Source organism: Pelophylax lessonae (genome assembly GCF_965119305.1).
Source record: "Pelophylax lessonae genome assembly, chromosome: 10".
In the NCBI taxonomy this organism is placed as follows: domain Eukaryota; kingdom Metazoa; phylum Chordata; class Amphibia; order Anura; family Ranidae; genus Pelophylax; species Pelophylax lessonae.
In genome coordinates, this window is record NC_138777.1 from 101205839 (window position 1) to 101229095 (window position 23257).

Sequence of the window (23257 nt, forward strand, 5' to 3'; positions counted from 1 at the left end):
ACGGTCTCTACAGGCCACACATGATCCTTCCTGACAGATCCTGTTCCCAGGTTTATTCCAACTCATTTGCCTTATCAAGAAGAGAAAAGAGGAGTTTTGTTTGCTTATGTAGACAAATTGGTGTCTTAAGGTGCAGTGGTTCCGGTGCCCGATCAGGAAAAATTCCAGGGCGTATACTCACCTCTCTTCCTAGTGCAAAAGAAGAACGGATCTTGGAGGCCTGTCATAGACCTTACTTATTTGAACAGGTTCATAAAGAACGAAAAATTCAAAATGGAGACTCTTTCCACTATCCAAAAGGCAGTGCTACCAGGTGACTGATTAGCCTCGATAGATCTCAAGGACGCCTACTTTCATGTGCCTGTAGTGGAGAACTTTCACAGGTACCTTTGTTTCTCAGTCAAAGAGCGGCACCTCCAATTCACCTGTCTTCCTTTCGGTCTGTCCACCTCCCCGAGAGCATTTTCCAAGGTCCTCCTGACTGTAGTGGCCCCCATAAGGTTAAAAGCAATATGTCTACACCATTACCTAGACGACCTTCTTCTGTTGTCTCAGGACAGGGATCAACTGCTAACCCACAGAGACCAAGTCATTGCAACTCTCATAGAATTTGGCTGGTTGTTGAACCTGCAGAAGAGCCAGCTGGAGCCCACTCAATGCCCAGTTTCTCTAGGGGCTCAGTTCGACACCATCAGGAGTACAGTCTCTCTTCCTCTTGAGAAAATGCCAGTGGTTCGGGAAAGGATTCTTCCAGCTCTTTCCTCCTCCCTTCTGAAGGCTTCTCAGTGCCTCAAAATCATTTGCAATCATTGGTGTAAATGGCTCCCATGGTCAAATGGGCCTTGTGGCGAATGCGGCCTTTTCAAAGAGGTTTCCTGCAGCAGTGGAACCCAGAGGAGCAAGAGCAATATATTCACCTCTCCTCCAGCATGAGGACCAGTCTTTGGTGGTGGAATCTGCTCAATTGTCACTCCCTGACTCCAGTCTCATGGACCATCATGACGACAGATGCCAGCAACTCCGGCTGGGGAGCTCATTGCCTGACAGATATTGCACAAGGGAGGTGGCCTCCTCAAGTTCACACTCCTGTCTCCAACATTTTGGAACTGCGGGCAGCATTTCTGGCTGTCAGAGCCTTCCGACACCTTATAGAAGGGAAGTCCATACTCCTCAGGATGGACAATACCACAGCGGTGTCCTACGTGAAGAGGCAAGGTGGGACCCGGAGCCTTCCCCTCTTGCGGGAGCTAGACCCGATTATGTTCTGGGCCCAAGCTCATCTGATCAATATATCCGCAGTATACATCCCGGGGTCTCAGAACATCCAAGCGGATTTTCTGTCCAGAGTTCAGTTGAACCACAAGGAATGGTCTCTCCACGTAGAGTCGTTCAAATGGATCCTGTAACTTGGGGTTTCTCCCGAAGTCGATCTGTTCGCTTCTCCTTGCAATCACAAGTTGGAGAAATACTTCACGAGAGGTAAGTGTCACCAAGCCTGCGGGACAGATGCGTTGACCGACAAGTGGGAGTTCAGCAAGGCATGTGCATTTCCTCCAGTTCCCATCATCCCCAGGTTCCTACAGAGACTCCAGGCAGAAGATGTGGAGATTGTGATGGTGGTTCCGTACTGGCCGAACAGGCCGTGGTTCCCGCTTCTCTTGCAACTCAGCTATCGGGACCTGATCCCTCTTCCCCTCAGACCAGACCTTCTTTCACAAGGGATAAAATTACACCCCTGCCTTGCACTTCTCTGATTGACGGTCTGGTTCTTGAGAGGGAGAGGTTGGTATCCCTTGGCTGTCCCTCAGGGGTCATTCCCACCTTAATGAGCTCTAGAAGACCGAGCACAAATAGAGTTTATTGCAGAGTCTGGGCAAGATTTATGGAATTCACGTACACTGAAGGAAGATCCTCTCTGTAGTCCCTGGGATTTAAGAAGTCCTGAAAATTCTCCAAGCAGGTCTAGATATGGCCCTTTCAGTTGGCACTCTTAGAGTTCAAGTATCGGCCTTGACTGCTTTCTCTGGTGTCCTGTGGGCCCAACACCCACTCATCCAGCAATTCTTTAAGGTAGCGCCCAGACTCAGACCACAAAGGAAACCTAGATTTCCTAAATGGGATCTCCCTCTCGCCTTAAATGCCTTCTCAAAGTCCGGTCTAGGGTCCTCTACATCTATCAAGGACCTTACTATCAGGACAGTCTTTTTGGTAGTGATCACCTCGGCCAAAAGGGTCTCAGAGATAAGTTCCCTCGGTCACAAAGAGCCATTTCTGACCTTTTTTCCGGACCGGGTGGTCCTTATACCTATGCTGAATTCAAATCTGAAACTCACTTCGGTGTTTCATGAGAATCAGGAGATTGTTCTCCCTACCTTCCGGTCTTCAGATTATTCTAGTCTCCATCCCCTGGATGTGGGTGAAACCTTGAGAATCTACCTTCAGGCTACAGCACTTTTCAGACAGTCAGACAATCTTTTCATCCTCTTTTCAGGAAAGAACAGAGAGAAGTGTGCCTCGTCCAGAACCATTGCAGCATGGATCGTGGCAGCTCTAAAACAGGCCTTACAGAGCAGAGGGTATGGCTCCTCCAGAGGCGGTGACGGCCCATTCTACAAGAGGTATCTCAACGTCCTGGGCAGCTTCACGTCAAGTGGTGCCAGACGTAATCTGTAGAGTGGCTTCTTGGTCATCTGTCAACACCTTTATGGCCCACTACTGTGCTTCCTTATCTTCAGTTTTGGTCTGACTGTTTTGTCTGCTAATGATATGAATAAAATTTTCTTTGTTTGAGCATTCCCACCCGTGTGGTTTGGCTAGTTATTTCCCACACGTAGGCTGTCATGGAGACTGTCAGGAAAACAAAAATTCCTATCAGATACTTACCGTAATTTTCCTTTCCTGATGGTCTCCATGGCACCCAGAGTTCCCACCCTCTGGTCTTGGATTCGGCTAAGATATGGAACACTGGCTTTACCTGTGAGCTGAAATTTATGGGAGGGGGGTCCTATACCCTTGGATTGGAGGTGGGGTTAACTCACACGTAGGCTGCCATGGAGACCATCAGGAAAGGAAAATTACGGTAAGTATCTGATAGGAATTTTCCATTTTTCTGATTTAAAAAAATAAAAAAAATCTGTATTTTTTGCTAGAAATTACTTAGAACCCCCGAACACTATTATTATTATTTTTTTTTAGCAGAGACACTAGAGAATAAAATGGAGATTGTTGCAATACTTTATGTCACACAGTATTTGCGCAGCGGTCTTACAAACACAATTTTTTGGGAAAAAATACACTTTTTTAAATTAAAAATAAGAAAACAGTACAGTTAGCCCAATTGGTTTCTATAATGTGAAAGATAATGTTATGCCGAGTAAATAAATACACAACATGTCATGCTTCAAAATTGCGCACGCTCTTGGAATGGCAAAGAAATTTTTTTTATATATCTTACCAGTTTAGATGTACAGAGGAGGTCTAGGGCTACAATTATTGCTCTCACTCTAATGATCGCGACAATACCACATATGTGTGGTTTGAACACCATTTACATAAGTGGGCGTGACTTGCGTATGCCTTCGCTTCTGACAGAGGGGGCGCTTTAAATTTTTTTTCTTATTTATTTTACCTTTTTTTTATTTTTACACTGTCACTTTAAAAAAAAAAATGTGATCACTTTTATTCCTATAAGCAGGACAGGTCCTCTTTAATGTGAGATCTGGGGTCAAAAAGACCTCAGGTCTAACATCTAACCTTATAAGTAAAAAAAAAAAGTAATTTTTTTCAGCAAGAAAAAGAATGGGCCCTTTAAGGCCATTGGGAGGAAGCATTGTATGAAGTCACTCCAGTCCTCCAAGGCCATAGAGTCAAGTGGGGGCCATCTTGCCCTCACTTGACTTCCTGCCTGGAACATGGACAGATCGGATCATTTTCCCCGCTACCAACGGCTCCGGTAAGCGTGGGAAAAAGACCGGGAAGCGGCAGGAGAGGGGTGGGCACCTCTCCGGCTGCCCATAAAAGTGATCCCACGACAAATCCACCACTTGTACCAATTTTATGTGAAAGAGGACCGCTGGCCGAGTAAGAAAATTCCGAGCTTATGGCAGCTATCTGCTGCCATACCACAAGTATTTAAATCAAAATACTGAAGTACTGTGGTGGGTGGTCATTTTCTGGAAACAAAATGTATGTAGTGCTTTGCTATATGTACAGTGCCTTGCAAAAGTATTCGGCCCCCTTGAACTTTGCAACTTTTTGCCACATTTCCGGCTTCAAACATAAAGATATAAAACTGTAATTTTTTGTGAAGAATCAACAACAAGTGGGACACAATCATGAAGTGGAATGAAATTTATTGGATATTTCAAACTTTTTTAACAAATAAAAAACTGAAAAATTGGGCGTGCAAAATTATTCAGCCCCTTTACTTTCAGTGCAGCAAACTCTCTCCAGAAGTTCAGTGAGGATCTCTGAATGATCCAATGTTGACCTAAATGACTAATGATGATAAATAGAATCCACCTATGTGTAATCAAGTCTCCTTATAAATGCAGCTGCACTGTGATAGTCTCAGAGGTCCGTTTAAAGCGCAGAGAGCATCATGAAGAACAAGAAAAACACCAGGCAGGTCCGAGATACTGTTGTGGAGAAGTTTAAAGCCGGATTTGGATACAAAAAGATTTCCCAAGCTTTAAACATCCCAAGGAGCACTGTGCAAGCGATAATATTGAAATGGAAGGAGTATCAGACCACTGCAAATCTACAAAGACCTGGCTGTCCCTCTAAACTTTCAGCTCATACAAGGAGAAGACTGATCAGAGGTGCACCCAAGAGGCCCATGATCACTCTGGATGAACTGCAGAGATCTACAGCTGAGGTGGGAGACTCTGTCCATAGGACCACAATCAGACGTATGCTGCACAAATCTGGACTTTATGGAAGAGTGGCAAGAAGAAAGCCATTTCTTAAATATATCCATACAAATTGTCGTTTAAAGTTTGCCACAAGCCACCTGGGAGACACACCAAACATGTGGAAGAAGGTGCTCTGGTCAGATGAAACCAAAATCGAACTTTTTGGCAACAATGCAAAACGTTATGTTTGGCATAAAAGCAACACAGCTCATCACCCTGAACACACCATCCCCACTGTCAAACAAGGTGGTGGCAGCATCATGGTTTGGGCCTGCTTTTCTTCAGCAGGGACAGGGAAGAGGGTTAAAATGAATGGGAAGATGAATGGAGCCAAATACAGGACCATTCTGGAAGAAAACCTGATGGAGTCTGCAAAAGACCTGAGACTGGGAGTGAGATTTGTCTTCCAACAAGACAATGATCCAAAACATAAAGCAAAATCTACAATGGAATGGTTCACAAATAAACATATCCAGGTGTTAGAATGTCCAAGTCAATCGAGAATCTGTGGAAAGAACTGAAAAATGCTGTTCACAAACGCTCTCCATCCAACCTCCCTGAGCTCGAGCTGTTTTGCTAGGAGGAATGGGACAAAAATTTCAGTCTCTCGATGTGCAAAACTGATAGAGACATATCCCAAGCAACTTACAGCTGTAATCGCAGCAAAAGGTGGCGCTACAAAGTATTAACTTAAGGGGGTTGAATAATTTTGCACGCCCAATTTTTCAGTTTTGTTAAAAAAGTTTGAAATATCCAATACATTTCATGATTGTGTCCCACTTGTTGTTGATTCTTCACAAAAAATTACAGTTTTATATCTTTATGTTTGACGCCTGAAATGTGGCAAAAGGTCGAAAAGTTCAAGGGGGCCAAATACTTTTGCAAGGCACTGTATAAAACACATATTAAAAGTAAAATGCTTCCTAGATGTGCTATATCAAAAAGCCAATAGTATACAGTGTAAACAAAAAACTCAGTCCTGTGATCATTAACCACTTCAGCCCCGGAAGGTTTACCCCCTTCATGACCAGGCCATTTTTTGTAATACGGCACTGCATTACTTTAACTGACAAATTTGTGTTTGTGCGACACTGTACCCAAATAAAATTGATGTCCTTTTTGCATGACTGTTTACTTGGCGTAAGATCATCTTTTATATTTTACCAATAAATTGTTTATTATATTATGTTTATATTCACTAAAACTCATTAAAGTGTATTTTTTCCACATTCGCATTTGAAAAACTGCTGTGTGACTAAAAAAATTGCAGCTCCCACCATTTTATTCTCTAGGGCCTCTGCTTAAAAAATACATAATTTTAGGAGTACTAAATTATTTTCTAGCAAAAAAAAAAGTGCAGATTTTTACATCTATGACAGAAATGTCAGAATTGGCCTGGGAAGCAAGTTGTTTTTTTTGTATTGACAATAATATCCTGGATATTTTGGATGTCTTTAAAGTGTCTCTTCAGTCATTTTTTTAAAAATCTTTCTATCTATTAAATCTTCTGCCCTTGTTGTTTCGACTTTGGATAGTAAAACTTTTTTTTTCTGCCAGAAAATACCTTATACAGCCCACTGCTTCTTTCTTGTCTGGTAAAAAGCCTAGGCTAATGACATCATGGACATCTCGCTCGCTCACTCTCGTGAGAGTTTGCCAGCAAGGGAGGAGGGGTGAGTGATAGGAAAGCCAATGAAAGCTGCAAAGCTGGAGGGGGCTGGATGACACCAACGTAACAGAACCACGACCCACACTGTGTTTGTGGGCTTCTGTCTGTATAAGGCTTCCTCCAGTCTGAACATAGATATCAGATATTCTAGCCGCCCCCATACAAAACTAGACAGAACTTAGCTTGTATAGATCTGGAACCAACAACTTTATTGAACAGTCTCACACACAATATATAGAGCTCAGGGAAACAGCCCCCTCCTGATCAGATTACCTCACCAGGTCAGGTGCCTGATTACATTATCATATACAGATGAACTTGTGTACATAAATATAATTAACATATCTAAAGAACAACCAATACAAAAAGTATTCTACTTTTCCACCAGTAACTAATATATGACAGTGATTCAATTAACCTGAGCTAATTAACTAGCAGACTGCCGTCCTCGAGCTTCTGAAGAACAATACACATTATCATAAGTGTAAACAGTAGGGTTGAGCGAACACGGACTGTATTGTTTGGGATCGCACCGGACTTTTGGGTTTTCGGTACCCGGACACGGACCCGAACATTTTACTGTATATTCGGGATACAGTCCTTTGTTCGGTTGTTTTGGCGCGGTTTTAATGGCGTAGTTTCAACAGCTGCAGGGCAGCCAATCAACAAGCGTTTAACTAGTGTGCCCTTAGAAGCCATCACAGCCATGCCTACTAATGGCATGGCTGTGATTGGCCAGTGCGGCATGTGACCCAGCCTCTATATAAGCTGGAGTCACGTAGCGCCGCACGTCACTCTGCTCTAACTACTTTAGGGACAGGTTCCTGCTGCTGCTGCTGATTTGAGGTAGAGATAGGAGATTTTTGTAGGGACAGGCTGGAGAGATTGCTTTCAGGGAAAGAATAGGACAGAGGACAGAAGAATCTTCTTTAATCAGATCTACATCGATTTTATTGTGTGGGGGTGCAGTGCACAATCTTTTAGCCCTGACCTGAGCCCAGTGAGAAGGAGAGAGAAAAAAAAACTTTTATCAGTCTGTTAGGTGGGCGGCGTGCAGCGTGCGGCGTGCAGCTGACATTTAATGCAAGCTCAGTGCATATGTGTCTGCTTAATCTGGATTTTTAAAAAAAAAACAATTTTACTGTGACATACAGCGTTTAGACACTGCTGTTCTAATCTGCTATTCAAAAATCACCAATTTAAAGGGAAATTTTTTTTTCAGTTTTTCCTTTATATGTTACTGTGAGATAAAGCCGTTAGACACTGCTGTGTTCGAATCTGCTATTCAAAAATCCCCAATTTAAAGGGAAACATTTTTTTTTCATTTTTTCCTTTATATGTTACTGTGAGATAAAGCCTTTAGACACTGCTGTGTTCTAATCTGCTCTTCAAAAATCACCAATTAAAGGGAAAAATTAAATATTTTCATTCATACGTTACTGTGGGCGGCACAGTGGTGTAGTGGTTAGAACTTTCACCTCGAGGCAAGAGGGTCGCTGGTTCGAATCCCAACCATGACACTCCCTGCCTGGAGTTTGCATGTTCTCCCTGTGCCTGCGTGGGTTTCCTCCAGGTACTCCGGTTTCCTCCCACACTCCAAAGACATGCTGGTAGGTAATTTGGATCCTGTATATAAAAAAAAAATTGGCCCCACTGTGTATGAATGTGAGTTAGGGACCTTAGATTGAAGCTCCTTGAGGGCAGGGACTGATGTGAATGTACAATATATATGTAAAGCGCTGCGTAAATTGACAGCGCTATATAAGTACCTGAAATAAAAATAAAAAATAAATAATTCATACGTTACTGTGAGATACACCCTTTGGATACTGTTGTTCTATTCCGCTATTCAATTAACACCCATTTAGGGAAAGAAAATTGAATTGCAGCCTAGTCTGCATATTTTACTGTGAGATACACCCTTTGTATACTGTTGTTCTATTCTGCTATTCAAAAAAACCCATTTAGGGAAAAAAATTAAATTGCAGCCTAGCCTGTATCTGTACTTTGAGATACACCCGTTTGATACTGTTGTTCTATTCCGCTATTCAATAAACACCCATTTAGGGAAACAAAAATTAAATTGCGGCCTAGTCTGCATATTTTACTGTGAGATACATTGTATACTGTTGCTCTATCCCGCTATTCAATAAACATCCATTTGGGGAAAACAAATTAAATTGCGGCCTAGTTTGTATCTGTATGTGTGAGATACACCCGTTGGATACTGTTATCCTATTCCGCTATTCAATACACACCCATTTAGGGGAAAAAAATTAAATTGCGGCCTAGTCTGCATATTTTACTGTGAGATACACCCTTTGTATACTGTTGTTCTATTCCGCTATTCAATAAACACCCATTTAGGGGAAAAAAATTAAATTTCGGCCTAGTCTGCATATTTTACTGTGAGATACACCCTTTGGATACTGTTGTTGTTCTATTCCACTATTCAATAAAAAAACCCATTTAGGGGAAGATCCTAAATGAGAGAAATATAAGGAGAAGGTCAAATAAGGGACGTGGCCTGGGTCGTAGTGCTGCTGGTGGCGCTCCTGTTGCAAGGAGAGGACTTGGTCGATCTGTGCCAGCTACACGCACAAGTGAAAAACCTTCCTCAGGGGTAAGTAGGCTACAGAACCTGCAGAAGTATTTGGCAGGGCCTAATGCTCCTCTAGAGGCCAGAACAAGTACAGGCTGTAGTAGATGGGGTTGCTGACAGTGAATCCAGTTACTTCCCATTGTCTCCCACCCAGTCTACTGCTGAAAGGTCAGAGTTGGCACCTGCAGCCGATGTCCATCAATATTTCACCTCACCCCCTTGCAAATCAGCCAAGCAGTCTGAGCCCCAAGTCATGCAGTCTCTTCTTCTTTTTGATGACTCTGTTAGCATGGTTTCCCAGGGCCATCCACCTAGCCCTGCCCCAGAAGTGGAAGAGATTGAGTGCACTGATGCCCAACCACTTATGTCTCTAGATGAGTACATGGGAGGACCATCGCAGCACGTCTCGGATGATGATGAAACACAGGTGCCAACTGCTGCGGCATTCCGAATTGTGGAGACCAACAAGGAGGGCAGGGGTGAAGACTGGGTGGAAGATGATGTGGAGGACGATGAGGTTCTCGACCCCACATGGAATGAACATCATGCAGGTGACCTGAGTAGTTTGGAGGAAGAGGCGGTGGTCGCACAGAGCCACCAGCACAGCAGGAGAGGGAGCAGGGTGCAAAAGCGGAGCGGCCATGCCCTAGACACTACGCCTGCTACTGCCCAACGCAGCAAGGGACCAAGCACACCAAAGCCAGCTCAAAGGAGTTCCCTAGCGTGGCAGTTCTTCAGATAATGTGCTGATGACAGGACATGAGTAGTTTGCACGCTGTGCAATCAGAGCTTAAAACGAGGCATAAACCTTCTCAACCTGAGCACAACCTACATGACCTGGCATCTAAGTGAAAAGCACGAGCTGCAGTGGAGTAGACACCTCAAAAACCAAGAAAGGTCTCTGGCTCCTCCTGCTTCCTTTTATGCTGCAGTCTTGGCCTCTTCATCCACCTCTGTAGTGAGACCGGCACCTACCACCTCGCAAACAGAGGATCTGCCAGCAACACCACCACCTGGGTCACCAACCATCTCCACAATGTCCCATGGAAGCATTCAGCTTTCTATCTCCCAAACACTGGAGCGGAAGAGGAAGTACCCCCTACCCACCTGCGATCCCTGGCCCTGAATGCCAGCATTTCCAAATTCCTGGCCTTTGAAATGCTGTCATTCCATCTGGTGGAGACACAGAGTTTTAAATGCCTTATGGTGGTGGCTGTCCCTCAGTACGTCCTGCCCAGGCGCCACTACTTTTCTAGGCAAGCCATCCCTTCCATGCACAACCAAGCGGGTGACAAAATCAGGTGTGCACTGCGCAACGCCATCTGTGGCAAGGTCCACCTAACAGTGGTGGCTGGGCCTGAGGCGGATAGCAGTTTGGCGCATGTCCTTCCACCACCGAGAATTGCAGGGCGCTTCAGTTTGCCTCCTGTTCCTAACTCCTCCTACTCCGCTTCCTCATCCTCTACCGCCTCCTCATCCTGTCAGCGTAACACCTTCACCACCAACCGGGGTAAACGATAGCAGGCAGTTTTTAAACTTGCCTGTTTGGGGGAAAAACCCCACACTGCACAGGAGTTGTGGAGAGGCATTGAAAAGCAGACTAATGAGTGGTTGGTGCCAGCGAGCCTCAAGCCCGGCCTGGTGGTGTGCGATAACAGGCAAAATCTCGTAGCAGTTCTGGGCCTAGCCGGTTTGACACACATCCTTTGCCTGGCGCATGTGCTGAATTTGGTGGTGCAGAGGTTCCTTAGAAATTACCCTGATATGTTAGAGCTGCTGCAGAAAGTGCGGGCTATCTGTGCGCACTTTCGGCGTTCTCACCCTGCTGCCGCTCGCCTGTCAGCGCTGCAGCGTAACTTCGGCCTTCCCCCTCAGTGCCTCATATGTGACGTGCCCACTAGAGATGGCCTTGCGGTCCGCCCGGCGGTCGGTTTGCGGTGAATTTTGCTTGTTCGCAAATTCGCAAAAACTCTGACTTTTGCCGATGTTCGAGAATATGTTCGCGCCACCATTTTCTTTTTCATTCAGAAGAACTTTGACCCATGACACAGCCGTCAGGTGGAAAGGGACAGCCAATTGAAACATTCCAGCACATGGACAGTCCCCCTACCCTATAAATAGACCCGATCTGGTGGCCATTTCACATTCCGCTTTCTGCCAGTGTAGGGAGAGGTCTGCTGTGCTCATCAGGGAGAGTTTGCTAGACACATGTAGCGCTGTGAAGATCCACAAAAGTCCTTTTGAGGGCTGGTATTTTGGTATAGGTCTAGTATCTTTTGAGCTTAGGGAGAGGTATCCTGTGGCTGCTGTAGGAGCAGTTAGAGATCGGCTGCAGTCACACAGAAATCGCTTTGTCAATGTCCACAAAAGGCATTAAAAATGCTCCATTGACGTTTTAGGGTCTATTACAGACTCTTTACTATAGGGGCAGGTATCCTGTGGTTGCTGTAGGGGCAGTTAGAGATCAGCTGCAGTCACACACAAATCGCTTTGTCAATGTCCACAAAAGTAATTTAAAATGCTCCAATGTCGTTTTAGGGTCTATTACAGTGTCTTTACTATAGGGCCTACTAGGTATCCTGTGGTTGCTGTAGGGGCAGTTAGAGATTGGCTGTAGTCACACACAAATCGCTTTGTCAATGTCCACAAAAGTCATTTAAAATGCTCCAATGTCGTTTTAGGGTCTATTACAGTCTCTTTACTATAGGGCCTACTAGGTATCCTGTGGTTGCTGTAGGGGCAGTTAGAGATCGGCTGCAGTCACACACAAATCGCTTTGTCAATGTCCACAAAAGTCATTTAAAATGCTCCAATGTCGTTTTAGGGTCTATTACAGTCTCTTTACTATAGGGACTACTAGGTATCCTGTGGTTGCTGTAGGGGCAGTTAGAGATCGGCTGCAGTCACACACAAATCGCTTTGTCAATGTCCACAAAAGTCATTTAAAATGCTCCAATGTCGTTTTAGGGTCTATTACAGTCTCTTTACTATAGGGCCTACTAGGGATCCTGTGGTTGCTGTAGGGGCAGTTAGAGATCGGCTGCAGTCACACACAAATCGCTTTGTCAATGTCCACAAAAGTAATTTAAAATGCTCCAATGTCGTTTTAGGGTCTATTACAGTCTCTTTACTATAGGGCCTACTGGGTATCCTGTGGTTGCTGTAGGGGCAGTTAGAGATCGGCTGCAGTCACACACAAATCGCTTTGTCAATGTCCACAAAAGTCATTTAAAATGCTCCAATGTCGTTTTAGGGTCTATTACAGTCTCTTTACTATAGGGCCTACTAGGTATCCTGTGGTTGCTGTAGGGGCAGTTAGAGATTGGCTGCAGTCACACACACATTGCTCTGTAAAGTCATGTAAAGGGCTGCAAATGTTTTTGTATTGCTGTGCAGTGCACTAAAAAGGGGGGGGGGGTAATCCACAGTATAATATACTTTGTAGAAAGCCTATTCTAGTGGATTAGTACTATTATTGTGCACTGTGCAGCATTGTGACAAGTGTGGTGGTGAGACTGAGCGTCTCTTCAGCAACACTACACAAAGTGACAAAAACACTTATAATGTATTATAACTGGTGTGATAGACCAATTGCCCCCCCCCCCCAATGCCACATATTGAAGTGGGGTGTTATCTGAGTAAACTTTTTCAAGTGTATTTGTGTCCAGCAACAATATTGCCTCTTTTGCTGAGTGAAGTCTGGTACGCACAGTGCCAATCTCACTGGCCAATTTTTTGAACAACTGGTGTGATAGACCAGTGGCCCCCCAATAGCACATATTGAAGCTGGGTGTTATTTTACAGTATACTTTTCTAAGATTGTATTTTAGTCCTGCAAAAATTTGGCCTCTTTTGCTGTGTTAACTGTGCTACACACATTGACAACAGATACTGGCCAATTATTTGTAGAACTGTTGTGATAAACCTGTGGCCCCCAATACCACAGATTGAAGAGGGGTGTTATCTACACAGACACATGGTCTAGCAAACACGGACAGGGAATATACAGGCCGAAAAAACGCTTCAGGCGATGATGGAAGAGGATGTGGCACAGGAGGAGGAGGAAGAGGGATAATTTCCAAGGCTTTCAGGGCAGTCATTCACAAGTGGCTCCGAGGGTGGGTTCCTGCACCCACAAACGCCAGGTACACAATTGTCCAGCAGGGGCACAGTTCTGGAGGATGACGAGGATGAGGAGGAGGAGATGGAGGAGGAGATGGAACCATGTTCACAGAAGGGTGGCACCCAGGCCAGCTCATGGCCATCACTGGTGCATGGCTGGGGGGGATACAGAGGACACAGACAATACACCTCCCACAGAGGACAGATTTTCGTTGCCTCTGGGCAGCCTGGCACACATGAGCGATTACATGCTGCAGTGTCCCTGCAACGACCGCTGAGTTGCCCACATTCTAACTTGTGCTGATTACTGGGTGGCCATGCTGATGGATCCCCATTACAAGGACAACGTACCATCCTTAATTCCCTCACTGCAGCGTGATCGGAAGATGCGCAAGTACAAGCGCACGCTGGTAAACGCACTGCTGGTGGCATTCCCACCTGACAGCAGGGGCACGGTGGAAGCACAAGGCCAAGGCAGAGCAGGAGGCAGAGGTCGCCAATGCAGCCAGGGCACCGCCAGCACCTCAGAAGGCAGGGTTAGCATGGCCGAAATGTGGAAAAGCTTTGTCAGCATGCCACAACAAGCAGCAGCACCACCAGCTGATATGGAACGTCCTAGCAGGAGGCAGCATTTCACCAACATGGTGGAGCAGTATGTGTGCACACGCCTAGACGTACTGAATGAAGGGTCTGCCCCTTCAACTTCTGGGTCTCCAAATTGGGCACATGGCCTGAGCTTGCCCTTTATGCCTTGGAGGTGCTGGCCTGCCCTGCAGCCAGTGTATTATCTGAATGTGTATTTAGCACGGCTGGGGGCGTTATCACAGACAAGCGCAGCCGCCTGTCCAGAGCCAATGTGGACAAGCTCACGTTCATTAAAATGAACCAGGCATTGATCCCACAGGACTTGTTCTTACCTTGTGCAGAATAGACATGTATACCGGCCTTACCCTGCCATTGTTGTATTTTTGATCTTTCTCACTCTTTTGGGGTGTACCCTACTTTAAAAAAAAATTAAATTAAAAACAAAAACCAGTGTTGGCTACCTCATCCTCCTCCACCGGCGTTTCCACCTACACCACCACATCCACCGCCACCTCAACCTCCTACTCCATATGGGCCTCGTCCTCCTAGATCAAGATGATTCTTTTTTATTTTTATGTTTTTTATGTTATTTTAAGTTATTTCCCTATCCACATTTGTTTGCAGAGCCATGCTCTTAACAAGCTTTTGCTGCCATTTGCAGCCCTCTAGCCATTTCTATGTTTTTTTAGAGCCATTTTAGTGCTCAAAAGTTCGGGTCACCATTGACTTCAATGGGGTTCGGGATCGGGGTCAAGTTCGGGTTAAGTCCAGGTCACAAACCCAAACCTTTTTTTCAAGTTCGGCCAGACCCGCCGAACCCGGACATCCAGGTGTTCGCTCAACTCTAGTAAACACAGAACCCACAGTAGATAACAGGTGAGTAAACCAGCATATTCAACAATGTGTGGAAGAAAGGTGGTTGATCTGATGATAATAGCATCTGCTATGAGTGTTACTGTGTGAAGCAGTCTCTTATTGGCAATAGGCAACTAGGCCTAGAGTCCCAGAGTCTTCATTTATTTCTTGAGAGATATTGTGGATAAATATTACTGTCCGATTTGAGTTATACAAACCATATTCTCAGTGTCCATTAAGTACCTGTCCATCATTTCCTTGGTCACCCTGTGTCCCTAATAGACACAGGATGACCTACACATAAGAGGAGCCTAGAGGGCTGAGAGAGGGATTTCCCAACCTCTCTAAGGTAAGCTGTGTTCCACGGGCCCCCCAACCAAAGTGACTCCTGTCACAAGACTGCAGAGATCTATGAGGAGCAATGTGCAGGCAAGCAGTGGTGTGAGTGTGTCTGTCTGTATATGTGTGTGTGTGTTTGTGTGTGTGTGTGTCTGTATATATGTGTTTGTGTGTGTGTGTTTGTATGCCTCTGTGTGTCTGTGTATATCCAGGAAGTGGACAGGCAGCAGCTTCAGCTGCCCACAGTTAAAATGGATGCAGATCTATGTCTGGTTTTTGGTGGTTGTCCTCTCCTCTCTTCCCGAGACTATCCCGGCCATCTGGGATTATTTCTTGCGGGTATTAGTGTCACCATCAAGCTATGTATGTATAAATGATGATATGCCATGCTATGTTATACCTTAGACCTTCTTTGGCTGATGGGTTCTTTGATATATGCTACGATATTATTTGTACTTTCTGTATTTTTCTAATTTATCTATTTCTTTGATAGATTTGAATACAAGCTCTATGTGTAGATGTTTAGAAAAACTCTCTGTTAACATAAGACCCCTGAAGAAGCAGACAAGATACTGTGAAACATGTTGGGCAAGGAATTTACACACTAGGCACTGTGTCCTTTGTGGTATCATGAGAGTATTCTATTATCTATATGTTTAATTTTTAGATGCTCTGTTTGTGTCTTTATTTATGAATCCCGTTTTTTAATATGTTGTGACAAAATAAATGTACATGATTTTACAACTTGTATGTCTAGCCTTACTGTACCCTTAAAGTCCTTATGCCTCCCCCCTTTTTCCTTTTCTTTTTTATTCAATTGATTCCAGGACTAGTGATGGATGAACATCGGCCGGAGTGGTTCGTGAACGCCAGCCGCAAATTTTCTCTGTGAACAGCGAGTTCGCAGCGGGCCCCATTGACTTTAATGGGAGGCGAACTTTAAAAACCTTTAGGTCATATTTGCAGCCATAAAAGACGTTCTAGCTGTGCACAAATAGTTCCAGCACATGGACAATGTCATAACAGAAGTATTGCAATTGACAAAGTTGCCCTAAATTTCTTTATTTTTCTTTTACAGCAAAAAATATATATATTTTTTTCATAAATCAGCCAGAACTGACAGCAGCCGGTAAATACATTGTCTAATACATACAGGGTCCATTCACACATCTGTAAAATGGGTGTGCATCCATTCCACAATTTGGCGGAACCTTAACAGACCCATTGTTTTTCATTTCCAGTCTGAAAAATTAGGCATTCACAGGATAAAGAAGTAAGTGTCGGCCATTCCAGGCCCCAAAAATTAACCCACATGCATTTACCTGACAGCTAAGAACGTAGTATTCTGTGGCTGAAGGTACATTAGGCATTCACAGGTAACAGAAGTAAGTATCGGCCATAAAAGGCACCAAAAAATAGCCCACATGGGTTTACCTGACAGCTAAGAATGTAGTATTCTGTGGCTGAAGGTACATTAGGCATTCACAGGATACAGAAGTAAGTGTCGCCCATTCCAGGCCCCAAACATTAGCCCACATGGGTTTACCTGACAGCTAAGTACGTAGTATTCTGTGGCTGAAGGTTCATTAGGCATTCACACAGTATACAGAAGTAAGTGTCGGCCTGTATAGGCTGAAAAAATTAGCTCACATGGTTTGAACTGACAGCAAAAAAATTAGTTTTTGATGGCTAGAGGTATGGTAGGTGTTCACAGTACACAGAACTGTAAGTGTCGGCCTGTATAGGCTCCAAAAATCAGCTCACATGGTTTGAACTGACAGCAAAAAAATTTGTGTAAAAAAGTATTTGGCGGCTGGAGGTACATTAGGCATTCACAGAAAAAATAATTGTCGGCCCTGAAAGGCCCCAAAAATTTGCCATTCAATGGACATTAAATGCCTTTTATGCCGCTGTATGTAGCGAAGCCAAGGACCAGGAATTGTTGTGGGTGGAGGAATTTCGATGAAACCTGGTCTACTGGTCACATGTGTTGAATTCCTCAGAGATCCATGCCTCATTCATTTTTATAAATGTGAGGTAGTCTACACTGTCATGAGCTAGGCGAGTGCACTTATCTGTCACGATCCCCCCTGCTGCGCTGAACGTCCTTTCGCACAGGACACTGGATGAGAGGCAAGCCAACATTTCCATTGCAAATTGTGCAAGCTCTGGCCAGAGGTCAAGCCTGCCCACCCAGTAGACCAGGGGTTCATCACTCCTCAGAGCATCCACATCGGCCGTTAACCCGATGTAGTCGGACACCTGTACGTCTAGGTGTTCCCTCATGCCGGATCGGGAGTACAGCTGTCGATGATTCGGCTGAAAGAAGGATCTCATATCTGAAGTGACCAAGACATCTTTCAACCACCCTCTTCTTGCAGGCGCTGTTGGATTGCTACCCGCAACTGTCTCTCTGTGACTGGAAATTCCTCTGCCAGCGCACGGAAAAGCAGAATGCAGCATTTCCTGCAGCAAGGCCTGGAAGTGCTGCATTCTGTCCTCCCTCTGTGATTGTGGTAAAATTTCCACCATTTTGTGTTTGTACCGGGGGTCTAAGTACGTTGCCACCCAGTACATGGTCCTTGGCCTTTATGCGTTTTATACGGGGTTCCCTCTTAAAACACTGCAGCATGTAGGCCCCCATTCCCACTAAACTGGAAGCGGTATAGTGACCTGCTTCCAGCTCATCATCCAGGATAATGTCGTCCTCGTTCTCCTCCCCCCATCCATGGATAACACCAGGGATCCCAGAAAGGTTTAAAGCATGCTCCTCTTGCTCCTCCTCATCCCCCCAGCACCATCCTCCTCCTCTGACTCCTCTTCAGACTCCTGCTGTTGATTTGTCTCAGATGGAGTAGCAACCCCTGGGAATTCATTCAACATTGCGACTTTCTGATCTTCCTGCTCCTGCTCCTCGGCGGCTTGATCAATGATACGACGCAATGCACCCTCCAGAAAGAAGGCGTAAGGTATGATGTCACTTTTGGCGCCCTGGCCGTGACTGACCAGTTTGGTGATCTCATTGAATAGCCGCAGAAGTCTGCATGCATCCCGCATGAGCAGCCACTGGTGAGGTGAAAAAAACCAAAGCTCCCCAGAACCTGTCCTACTGCCGAGTTCGAACAGGTAGTCATTAACTGCACGTTTCTGCTGGAGCAGCCTATCGAGCATATGCGACGTTGAGTTCCATCGCGTCGGGCAGTCACAAATAAGATGCCTGAGGGGCAGGTTGTGTCGCCCCTGAATCTCAGCAAGGCGAGCCATGGCTGTGTAAGATCTTGGGAAATGGCCCGAGATTTTCCTGGCCTGCCGCAAGAAGTCCTGAACCCCAGGGTATTTGGCAACGAATCGCTGCACCACCAAGTTCAGGACGTGTGCCATGCATGGCACGTGTGTTATTTTGCCCTGTTTCAGAGCGCTCAGCAGATTGGCACCGTTGTCGCACACCACTTTACCAACTGACAAATTCAGCGGTGTCAGCCACTGATCTGCCTGTGAACGGAAAGCTGAAAGGAGTGCAGGACCAGTGTGGCTCTTGGCTTCCAGGCACAACAGACACAGCACAGCATGGCAACCTCTCACCTGGCATGTGGAATAGGTTCTGGGGATCTTGGGCGGCGCAGGAGAAGAGACGGTAGCAGCAGAAGAGGAGGAGTCAGCCGAGGAGGAGAGGGAGGATGGAGGAGGAGGAGAAGAAGAGGAAGGCCTGCTTGCAATCCATTACGGTACAACTAAATCTACACGGGTGCCACGGGTTGCATGCTTAACGGCCGTCAGAAGGTTCACCCAGTGGGTAGTAAAAGTAATATACCTTCCCTGCCCGTGTTTGCTAGACCATGTGTCTGTGTAGATAACACCCCACTTCAATCTGTGGTATTGGGGGGCCACAGGTTTATCACACCAGTTCTACAAATAATTGGCCAGTATCTGTTGTCAATGTGTGTAGCACAGTTAACACAGCAAAAGAGGCCACATTTTTGCAGGACTAAAATACAATCTTAGAAAAGTATACTGTTAAATAACACCCCACTTCAATATGTGCTATTGGGGGCCACTGGTCTATCACACCAGTTGTTCAAAAAATTGGCCAGTGAGTTTGGCACTGTGTGTATGAGACTTCACTCAGCAAAAGAGGCAATATTGTTGCTGGACACAAATACACTTGTAAAAGTATACTCAGATAACACCCCACTTCAATATTTGGTATTGGGGGGCCACTGGTTTAACACATCAGTTGTTCAAAAAATTGGCCAGTGAGTTTGGCACTGTGTGTATCAGACTTCACTCAGCAAAAGAGGCAATATTGTTGCAGGACACAAATACACTTGTAAAAGTATACTCAGATAGGCTCCAAAAATGAGCTCACATGGTTTGAACTGACAGCAAAGAACGTAGTATATGATGGCTAGAGGTACAGTAGGCGTTCACTGTATACACAAGTTGGTGGCGGGCTGTTTAGGCCGCAAACATGAGCTCACATGGGTTGAACTGACAGTAAAGAACGTAGTATATGATGGCTAGAGGTACAGTAGGCGTTCACTGTATACACAAGTAGGTGGCGGGCTGTTTAGGCCGCAAACATGAGCTCACATGGGTTGAACTGACAGTAAAGAACGTAGTATATGATGGCTAGAGGTACAGTAGGCGTTCACAGTATACACAAGTTTCGCTCCCACTGTGCTTGGTGATTGGATTTCAGGTGCCTTCTTTAGGCGGTTGTCCCTAGGTAAGTGTTGGGCTTACCGCGACTTATGCGTTGACTGCAAAGGCTGCAGATGGCAACAGTGGTGTCAGCAACGCACACATTAATAAAATCCCACAATGCGGAACCATGTGCCTGCGTCCTGGGAGCGCCAGATGTGACTGTACATGGTTGATGACTTGCTCCTGATACATTTGCAGTCTGCTTTCTACCTCTTCTGCAATGCAAGTTCTGCCTGCCTCTCCTCCCTATCTGCCGGTCTGTCAGTCTGCCAGTTCTACAAATAATTGGCCAGTAACTGTTGTCACTGTGTGTAGCACTGTTTACACAGCGAGAGGCCACATTTTTGCAGGACTAAAATACACTCTTAGAAATTTATACTGTTAAATAACACCCCACTTCAATATGTGGCATTGGGGGGGGGGGGGGGAGCATTGGTGTAGCACACCAGTTCAAAAAATTGGCCAGTGAGTTAGGCCCTGTGTGTACCAGACTTCACTCATCAAACTAGGCAATATTTTTGCATGACACAAATAAACTTGAAAAAGCTTACTCAGAGAACACCCCACTTCAATATGTGGCATTGGGTGGGAGCATTGGTGTAGCACACCAGTTCAAAAAATTGGCCAGTGAGTTTGGCGCTGTGTGTACCAGACATCACTCAGCAAAGTAGGCAATATTGTTGCATGACACAAATACACTTGAAAAAGTTTACTCAGATAACACACCACTTTAATATGTGGCATGGGGGGGGGGGCATTGGTGTAGCACACCAGTTCAAAAAATTGGCCAGTGAGTAAGGCTCTGTGTGTACCAGACTTCACTCAGCAAACTAGCCAATATTGTTGCATGACACAAATACACTTGAAAAAGTTTACTCAGATAACACCCCACTTTAATATGTGGCATGGGGGGGAGCATTGGTGTAGCACACCAGTTCAAAAAATTGGCCAGTGAGTTAGGCGCTGTGTGTACCAGACTTCACTCAGCAAACTAGGCAATATTGTTGCATGACACAAATACACTTGAAAAAGTTTACTCAGATAACACCCCACTTTAATATGTGGCATTGGGGGGAGCCTTGGTGTAGCACACCAGTTCAAAAAATTGGCCAATGAGTTAGGCGCTGTGTGTACCAGACTTCACTCAGCAAACTAGGCAATATTGTTGCATGACACAAATACACTTGAAAAAGTTTACTCAGATAACACCCCACTTCAATATGCGGCATTGGGGGGGGGGGGGGCAATTGGTCTATCACACCAGGTATAATACATTATAAGTGCTTTTGTCACTGTGTGTGTAGTGTTGCTGCAGAAGTGCTCAGTCTCACCACCACTACTGTCACAATGCTGCACAGTGCACAATAATAGCACTAATCCACTATAATATGCTTTCTACAAAGTATATTATACTGTGGATTACCCCCCTCCCCCCTTTTTAGTGCACTGCACAGCAATACCAAAGAATTTGCAGCCCTTTACATGACTTTTGTGGACATTAACAGAGCAATTTGTGTGTGACTGCAGCCGATCTCTAACTGCCCCTAAAGCAACCACTGGATACCTGCCCCTAGAGTAAAGAGACTGTAATAGACCCTATAACAACATTGGAGCATTTTAAATGACTTTTGTGGACATTAACAAAGCTATTTCTGTGTGACTGCAGCCGATCTCTAACTGCCCCTAAAGTAACCACAGGATACCTGGTCCTATAGTAACGAGACTGTAATAGACCCTAAAACGACATTGGAGCATTTTAAATGACTTTTGTGGACATTGACAAAGCGATTTGTGTGTGACTGCAGCCGATCTCTAACTGCGCCTAAAGCAACCACAGGATACCTGGCCCTATAGTAAAGAGACTGTAATAGACCCTAAAACAACATTGGAGCATTTTAAATGACTTTGGTGGACATTGACAAATTGATTTGTGTGTGACTGCAGCCGATCTCTAACTGCCCCTAAAGCAACCACAGGATACCTCTCCCTAAGCTCAAAAGATACTAGACCTATACCAAAATACCAGCCCTGAAAAGGACTTTTGTGGACATTGACAGAGCGATTTGTGACTGCAGCTGATCTCTAACTGCCCCTAAAGCAACCACTGGATACCTCTCCCTAAGCTCAAAAGATACTAGTAGACCTATACCGAAAAATACCAGCCCTGGAAAGGACTTTTGTATATCTTCACAACGCTATATGTGTCTAGCAAACTCTCCCTGACGAGCACAGCAGACTTCTCCCTACACTGGCAGAAAGCGGAATGTGAAATGGCTGCCAGGTCGGGTCTATTTATAGGGTAGGGGGACTGTCCATGTGCTGGAATGTTTCAATTGGCTGTCCCGTTCCACCCGACGGCTGTGTCACGGGTCAAAGTTCTCCCCAAGGTAAACAAATATGGCCGCCGCGAACGACGCCATGTGTCCAAAAATTTGGTAGGTAGCGAACAAGCAAAATTTGCCGCGAACCGACCGCTGGGCGAACCGCAAGGCCATCTTTATTCAGGACGTTGGTACTTTTTCTAAAATTATTTTAAATTTTTTGACACCTCATTAACTAAAGATAAACATGGTTCCTCAGCTTCCTCACAAACAGACTAAAATAGTTCATATCCGAGAGCACTTTAAGCTTGCATTTTCATTTAGACTAGTGCCTTTTTATATAGTTGGGGTTCAACATAACAGCATTACATTTTTGATAATAGATTATTCAGTTTGTTGAGATTCATATTCTGGAAGAAACTTTCTGTTCCAAAATAGATGCCAATCTAAATTTCATATATTATAGAATCAATCCATCATGTAACAAATGTGTGCTATTTTAAGCAATAAGATTTTGTAATTAAAAATATATCTTTTTAACATGCTGCCTTGTCCCTTCACTCATTAAATTGGATAAAAAGAATTGGTATGTTAACCTAGCCTGATGAAGATCTGTCCACTTTTATTATACATTCATTTTTGAAAAATTCCACTAAGTAGGATTGTGTATTTGAATTAAACATGGTATCAATGGGAAAAGCAAACCTTCTATTCTCCAGTATACCAAACTCAACATCTATGCATATACTGTACCTAAGACATGTTGTAATAGGATTTTATAAATAGTTATCATAGTGTTCAGTTATTCCTTTCCTGTGACTTTTTACTCAAGGTGGCAATTGTGGATCTAAACCATTAATGGGAACATTTAAACTTTTAAAAATTATTGGTATGGCCATGGCTGCTTTAAACAACAAAAAACAGCAATGTGCTTTGCAAATGAGCATTGTGAATCACTAGCTTTGGTATTCCAAAGCTGGCCCACCACCAGAGGCAAAGCTTGAAGCTTGCCAATGCAAAAGTTGACTTAGTAACTCCCCACTACAACTTGCAGCTTCTACCACATGCAGAGATACTCCCACCACCTGCCAAAATAATCCAAGTGGCTAAAGAGATATTTCACAACTTTATTTACATATTGAGAGTG